General features: G+C 34.1%; 1 pseudogene; it reads right to left on the bottom strand.

The window, feature by feature from the left end:
* LOC140988253 (calmodulin-binding transcription activator 6-like) overlaps positions 1-7002 on the bottom strand; it is a 32035-nt pseudogene extending 25033 nt beyond the window's left edge.
* Positions 7003-8606: the final 1604 nt, after the last annotated feature.

Here is an 8606-nt window from a genome sequence, read left to right as displayed (position 1 = left end):
TGTATCCCTGAACCATTGAGGGTCACACAAGTACTGGATCGTTTGTTCCCGTTGAGAGAATAAATTCAAGAAGTTGAATTTATGTTATATAGTAAATTCAAGGAGTTGAATTTATGATAATTAAATTTTGAGAGAATAAATTCAAGTAGTTGAATTTATAAAATTTGAGAATTTAATTTATTAAACTCAAATGTTGGGTTTATTAAATATTGAATTTTAGAGGTGATAAAAATTCAAGAAGTTGAATTTATAATTTAAATAATAAATTCAAATGTTGAATTTATAATGTATTTAATTTATTAAGCTCAAAAGTTGAGTTGATTAATTAATAAATTAAATATGGTGGATAATGTGTTTAATGGGCTTGTAGGGGTACAAGTCCAACATATTAAATAATTAAAGTTTTAATGGACTTTGATTAAATTAATTAAACTAGTTGGACTAGCCCAATTAATTAAATCAAGCCCATTAATGTTAATTATGTAATTAGGGTTTAAGTTAATTATAAATAACACAAAAAAAAATTGAAAACCCTACACCACCACCTACCACCTCAAGAATTTCGTGACTCCCACTTTCAAAAGAAAAAAAAAATTGGCCTCTTTGTTTTTTTTCTTTCCAAGGTTGAGCCGCCTCTCGTTTTAGTCTCCAACGTAAAATCTCTTCCAAATTTTCTAGTGCAATTTGGAAGAGGAACATACCATCCAGTCGTGGACTTGATAGGAGGATTTCATCGAAGAAAGTTCGTAGGGAATCAACAAGAGCTAATCCGTTTATACCGGATTAGTTGGAGTCCAGTGATTTAATTCACAAAGGTATAATTCTTTAAACATCCTATGCATGTTTAATTCCTGAAAACCATACGAGTGTCCAAAAGAATTATTTTGTTTTCAAAATAAAATAAAAATATTAAACTTCCGCTGCGTTTGGGCACGTAGAAAACCGAGATCCAATAGTGCACAATAAAAAATGATTATACATTTTTCTTAACAAATTAGTGAAGGAAAAAAATCTATAATCACTTTTTTAGAGGTTGCAAATACTCCCTTAGTCTGATATCAATTCTTGATTGTTATACTAGCTAGTGATAGGGAGTCGTACAAAGATATTCTCCGGAAAAATTACTATTAATTTCATATCATACATTTTATTTCATCTATAGTTCCAATCCTTGCATTCTTTTATCGTTCAATATATTCAGAAGTAATCACGTAATTGAACCAACCAGCTTAACATAATCGAGTATCGAGTTCAACTAAGAATTCAAACTTGTGAAGACCAAAACAAGCTTTTTATAGAAAAATTGTCTATAGAAAAATTGTCAACAAAATTAACAAAATCATGAGACACAACAAAATTTCGCTAGATCTTCTCAATTGTGCTCGAGAAAATCCTTTCGGGCTATCGCAACAATGAACAACTCTGTTCATGATTTTTTTATGGTCAGACTGTCGCGGAACTCTGAAAAAAACAGATAGCACTTTATACCAGCTATTTTCAAGCAACAAATTCGTGAAATGCTATAATCTTTGAGTTCAACTAAGAATTCAAATTTTTGAAGACTCAAAAACAGCTTTTATAGAAAAAACCGTGAATAAAATTAATAAAATCGTGTGAAACTACAAAATTTAGCTAGATCTTTTCAATTGTGCTCAGGAAAATCCTTTCGGGCTATTGCAACAATGAACAGCTCCATATATTTAAATTGGCGTAGCAATGTATTTTCCTATTATGTAATAGGAAATATTCCCTCGTTACATCATAAGAATTTTGTTTTGTATTAAAGTCATCTTTGTTGGTCAATCAAATAGCATATCCATTAAAGGTATAGACCAACTAATTCCATCCGACTGATAAAGCAATATATCTTTGCACAAAACTTAAAATCACCTAAAGTTGATGTTTGGTCGCCGCCATAGCGCACTCGACCAAATTCTGAATAAGATTTTTCCAATGAAGGCCAAGAATCAGATGGGTCAGAGGCAGCTGAATTAGAATTGGAATTTACATAATGTGGACCCTGCAACTGTATCATAAGTTAACCATTATTCATGCTGTGTGAGTCACAAGTTATTTCAAATACATGAATCATCCATTAATTATGATTGGTGGGAATGAGGTTATGTCAATGATGCTCAATGGATTATCCTTGAAAAAAAAGATGACTATGAGGCGCTTACATCATACAAAGACTAATTCACCTTTCCTCAAGCTCCATCCTTGAAGAAAAGGAAAAAGTTTGGGAAGTACAGATATGCTGTCAAACTATCAAGCTGTCAAACTATCAAATCTCTAGGTTTGGGCACACGCGTGAAGACTGGAAGCATGTAATGAATAAAGAAGAGAAAAGGAAAGAAAAATGGCATGACAGAAAGAGAAAATATCCTTGTCCCTAAATCAGAACTTATCAAATCACTGTAAATTATGGCCTTAAGTTGGTTGCTTACAAAAAATAAATGTTGAAAAGAACAGGAGTTGAGGAAGCAAGGATTGGATAAGGGTCTTTATGATAATAACTGAATGAGCGACAAAGAGAACCAAAGCATGGCTTCCAACACGATTTCATAAATCTAATTATAGTCACATTCTAAATGATAATAACCAATAAAGACCCTTATCCAACCCTTACCTAGAATGTCACTCATTTAGAATGCGACTATAACCTGAAAAGTGGAAGCCGTTCCTTTATGATAATAACTAAATGAGTGACAAAGAGAACCAAAGCATGGCTTCCAACACGATTTCACAAATCTAGAGCCTATGATATGTAAGGTTTCTGCCCAGCATATATATTCAGGTGCAACAGATATAAGAAAGAACAGAAACAAATTTATGTTATCAAAAATATGTAAGAGGAGGATATGACCTCTGCAAGAGCAAGTCGTCTATTAGTGAAATTAAATAAATGCTATGCAACAAATCCTAGGACTTTTATTTCAATTAACGATGAAATTACGAAAAGTATGTGCTCGTACAGAAATATGCTCCCCAGTTCATGGTTAGGAAAAAGAGTGTCGCTGACCATAAATATATGGAAAAAATCTGTTTCTACAACTTAAATGCACAGAACTACAATGAAAAGGCTCAGTGTGATCTGTAGATGCATTTGACAGAAAAAAAGAGAACAAAACGTAAAACTACTTAACCTTTAATCAATGCCAATATCACATGCATTGAAAGTATTAATTTTATAAAGGAAGGTTCTTTGTATAAGAAGTTTTAGTAAATGAAGACAGCTTTCCATACATGACATTTCAAGAGGAGTTAACCAATTAATGATGACAGACCTCTTGAGTTTCACGATAATGAACTAGGACGATATGCTCCATAGACCTGCGAGTTACTTAGCTGTAAGTGAAAACAAGTACCTCGCAAGACCATATTTTTGTTTAATGTAGTAATTCATTAATGACTGCACCATGTTCATAATCAAATGATAAGGAATATGATGATAGGTGGATTCATGAACTTGTCAAATATTTTATGATTTCATACTTGTCAAGTAGCCAGTAACATCGGCGAACAAACGTTGGGTTGTCTTCTCCATGTGCGTAGTCTATGTATTCTTTCTTCGTTACCTACCTGTACAGAAAATAAATAAAAGCTTAGGCGCCCTTACAAAATCAAAGAGATTCAGATCAAATTTAAGTTCCGTTCAATCATCTTAATTCTGATAAAGCATGAATCTCAATATAAGAGAATGCGTAACTGTAATAGATAATTCGACCTGTGCAAATGAGGAAATACTAACATTAAAAGATTCTTATAACGAGAGGTGTAAAATTATAAGCTAGAAGGGGCAATTTGCATTCTACCATTAATTCTATGGATTCTTCATCTTATATATTTCACTTAGATCTTCTAATTTCAAGCAGTAGCTTCTTATATGTGCATAAACAATCATAAAGCAATTATAGCACAAGTATATATGGAACTTGTATGTTTATCTTACAGAAGTAAGCGACATCAGATTTTGCAGAAGAAGACAATTAACAGATGGAGAACAGTTTGCTATATATCAGAGTTCATAAAAGAAGACAACAGGCAGATGGAAATGGTAAGTGTGAACAAAAGAACAAAACAGGCAGGTGGAAGATGGCTAGCTGGGTGGACTATTTGTTTAATCAGGTTCCATAATCACTTTATGAAGTGAAGTCAACGCATAGAGCACTCTCAACCTATCATCCAGTAAATTGTTATTATCATCGAGGGATGCTGCAAGATTGATCATTAGTCCTGCCTCACTGGTAGACAAGATTGATATCTACAGTTTTGCAGCCTAACTACAAGTAAAATTCTGCTTAAATTTGAATAAGGTTATGCATTCAGTTGCGATGACTGAACATTCCTGATAAAAAAATTTATTGTTAGATAATGGAAAGAAGTGATGTATGTGGTGACCCTTATTTTGTATCCTGGGTCAATGGTCAATCAAGCCAAAAACAAAAGATGGTAAAAAACGCTGCTTCTTAGGTCATGTGTTGAGCCGTATGTTGACTGGCTATGCACAGAAGAATCTAGCACAGAGACACAGCAAGACATGGGAGACCTACATGGTCGTGTACTCATGTGTAGCACGGCAACGTGTATAACAAACTATACCTACCGTGTATCAGCCATAGCATATGGACTCTCACAGACAAATACCACAGGGCAATAAGCACAACACACATGCAATTTGTTACGAGGAAAAGGAAAACGAAAGGAAAGAAGTCAACACAGGAAGGATTTCAGAAAAGATAAGGCATGGCATTGAACTGTGAAAGGGAGGCCTAATCACAGAAAATCCTCCAACAAATCCTAGCAGAAATGGCATTTATAGAGATAGGAAAAGGGTAGATAATCCTGAATGTGAAAAGAGAAAAACAGCTAGAAATTTCAGAATTGACCAGTGAATTCGGCAAGAAAGACCTATCTTTTTTTCTTTTTTCTTTTTTTGATAGGAACATATTTGCACTAGTGACAATTTTTTTTTACGTAAATATAAACTGATTTGACCTAGACTAGGGCCATGTGTGAGGCCAAACATTGTTGCCTTCGATCTTCTTGTTTGTTTTTGTTTTGAATGAATCACCAGTAGCATTTAGTCATGTTACTTTTACATAGCACTGGTTTAAGTTAGTATGAAATTAAGCTGGCCCATTAGTCGCATGATTTGTTGCTCGATTTGGTTAGCAACATGATGGAAAATAATCAAAGATAAAATTCATTTTTTATGCGGTTTTATAAATATCTATTGCGATACAACACCGGAGTCATGGGCTCCAGGTGTGGAGCATGACAAGTAGTCCGTGTTGCTATATTTTTTAACCAACTACCAAACATGATCATCAAACCTTAACATCTAAGTTCTAACAAAGAGAGGCAACAAGCTTACTTCATCTTGAGCCCCATCCTAAAAACACCAAGCTACTACTACTTACACAAAAGTCAGTGTAGACGCCAACGTTAATTGACCTATACTTTCTGAAATAACTAGCCTAAACGTCCTAGAGTCAATAAATTATAAAAAAAATATAAGAGAATCCAAAAATGAATTAACAAAAAAGTTAAAAACTGCATTCATCCATGTCCCCCACGTAGCCACATGCAAATTGTTTAACTCCACGCATATCGTCAATGTGTTAAGACAAGCTTACTTTCAAGTGTTCGTGAGCTTCTTTGACAGTTTTACCATCTTTTTTCTTCTTCCAGTTGTGGCCATCCTTGCGAAAATTCCGGAGCATTTTACGATCAAACAACACGATTGTGCCACCTATATCACCCCAATGGAATAAAGATTACTTACCGTCACACAAAAATATCTTAAATGTCCTACATTCAGATATCCAGCTAGATGTACATAAAATGATCCTGCAAAGATAATTAAAGAAGAGAAAATAGCACACAAATTAATTACCTTTCGGTAAATTCACAGGTTTTACGTGAACAGTGAAACGTCCGTGATTACACAGAATAGCGTGAATCTCATTCGGTCTGAGCCACCTTCCCTTGGCTTCCTCCATCATATTACCAACATCCAAATCTGTCCGTGCAACATGGTTCAAAAATTACAAGAAGCTAATATTTGATGTAGGCACAATTACCAGCTAGCATTGCACTTCAATTGAGCTTTATTGAGAAGTAAAATGATCGAAAGCAACGGATATATACAATGAAGATGAATAAATGCACGAGGAAATGCATACCTCCGTAAAGTTTCAATCAATAAGTACCTGGTTAGTCAAAACCGCGAGGAACAAGAACGAATCCCAAGATTAATGTGACTGAGGGAAATCATAATAAATGCCAAGATCATATAGACTGAGATTCAGTCCACCGACCTTGACTAGTTATTCCCTTATTCTACCACGTGTATATATTCCTAATTTATCTGCTTCTCTATTTTGATGGGACTTCTCTATACAGTTGATCATTGATGAAGGTGAATAAAAGACCTCCTGAGTCGTTCATAGCTTCACAACTCTATATCCGTCTAGATAGTAGATTGCACGTCTACTCTAAAATACTGAAATTTCTAAAAGCTCACTCGCCACTGTTAAATGATAATCAAGAAAATCAAACCAAACAAAACCAGAAAAAAAATGTAACAAGCTAATGAAGAGCAAAAGAGTAAACCCAGCAAACCCACTATCCCAAATTTGATAAATCCGCGGTGAACATCCCGAAATAACAAACAAGCTTAGAAAAATGTAGATAAATCAAATTCAAAGCGACAAAAAAAAAAAGTTCACCCATATGTAAATCGTACCTTCCATGGAATGGAAGCCATGAATCTCAGAGCCGACAAATTGAGCAGGTATAATCGCCTCCATTACACCTTTTAAATCAATTATTCACGCGGTGCAAATCACCACAATTAAGCTAAATGATCAAAACCCAAAGGATAGGAGAAGAATTCACATACAACTTCAGATAACATCGCTCGAATCTATTGAAAAATTAGAAGTGCTTCACAACTAATAAATTTTGAGCTGAAAATGATAGCCTAGTGACCGCTTTGAGAGCGACACCGATAACGACAATAGTGACGGCAATGGATTTTTATGAGGAAAAATAAAAAAAAAATAATCATTATTTGTACTATTCTCAATAATAATAATAATATTAATACACCGTATGTTCACTTATGTGTATAACGTCCCGAAAATTTAAAAGTCCACGCGAACCACATACATACAAGTTATTAAATTCCTTGTGTATTTCAATTAATTGTTTTAATTGTATTAATTAATTATATTGTTCATATTGACATGTTTAAAATATATTTTTCTACATGGTTGCATTAAAATATATTTTTAAAGGTTATTCGAGTTGCGATCGAGGAACGGAGACCGATGGCTGAATAAAAGAAAATATTTTTATTAAATAATTGTTTTTAATTATTTCAAATAAGGTTGATGCTTGAATGATTTATTTTGAGTGACTAAATAATTAATTGTGTAATTTTGTTTGATTCCTGATTTAAAGATTTTCGGACGAATATCGGTGTTTGGTCGGGGACGGATGACTGGAGATGATTTAAGGTGTTAAAAATTTAAAAGTTAAAATTTTATTTTAGTTAAGAAAATATTATTTTCAATATTTTAAGAATTTTATCATTGTTAAGGTAAAATTTAAATTAATTAGACGGAGCAAGGAATTTGTATTTTATAAGGGGATTTTTGGAAATATGTATTTTTAAACCTTTTTAATTTAAACTTAATGATTTTATTAATCTTAATGGACCTAATTTATTAATTAAAAATTATGGTTGATTAAGCCCATTAATTAAGTGATTGTAGAAGGCTTTTATTATTTATTTTTTTAAAGAAAAAGATAATAAATAAATAAGAGTCCTAGTCATACACACACCTAAACACCTACACACACAACGAAACACACACACACACACACACACAAATTCACGTGAACTCGAGGAAAACGGCCGAACCAAAGGGAATGCTTGCAATGGAGATTTTGATTTTTTTTTCTCCTTCGTTCTTCGACTTTCTTCCTCGTTCTTCCTTCCAACAATGATCACCCGACTCCCGTGCATCCCAAGGTGGGTTTTTGGTGGAGTTTTGACAAGAGAAAAGGGTAGAAAAAAATAGAAATAGTCCTACGTTCGTCGCCGACTTTCACCGCTACGGTATTCGTATTTCGAGCGTTTTAAACGCAAAGGCACGTCATACATCTCCTTTTCTCGTCTATCTTACGTTTTTATGAAAGGCATGATGTTCTTATTATTATTTTCGGATTTTTGCATATACATGAGATAAACTAATGGTTTTATGTTCCAAATCATGTTTTATACGTGTCAAGGGGCTGCCATGATGTTAGTTTATGATCAAGGAATGTTTTACACGATTTTAAGGTTTCTAGGAACACACCACACACGCTATAAAGTTGAAGGAAGGTTGCTGGTTCAGAAACTTCTGTCAAGGGATCGTTGGGGCTCGGTTTTGGGGTGTAGCTTGGAATGGCTTGGCACGACTGGGACCATGGCTATCCAAGGTCATGTTCGAGTCTGGGAGGGGCTAGGACTCGAGTACAGGTCTCGGGAAAGAGTCTTAGCTTGCTAGGACTTCCACTCGAGGAGAGGCGTGCTATGAAACTTTGGTGCA

Source organism: Primulina huaijiensis, chromosome 11 (genome assembly GCF_012295235.1).
Source record: "Primulina huaijiensis isolate GDHJ02 chromosome 11, ASM1229523v2, whole genome shotgun sequence".
Classification (NCBI taxonomy): Eukaryota; Viridiplantae; Streptophyta; class Magnoliopsida; order Lamiales; family Gesneriaceae; genus Primulina; species Primulina huaijiensis.
This window is presented reverse-complemented; position numbering and strand designations above follow the sequence as displayed.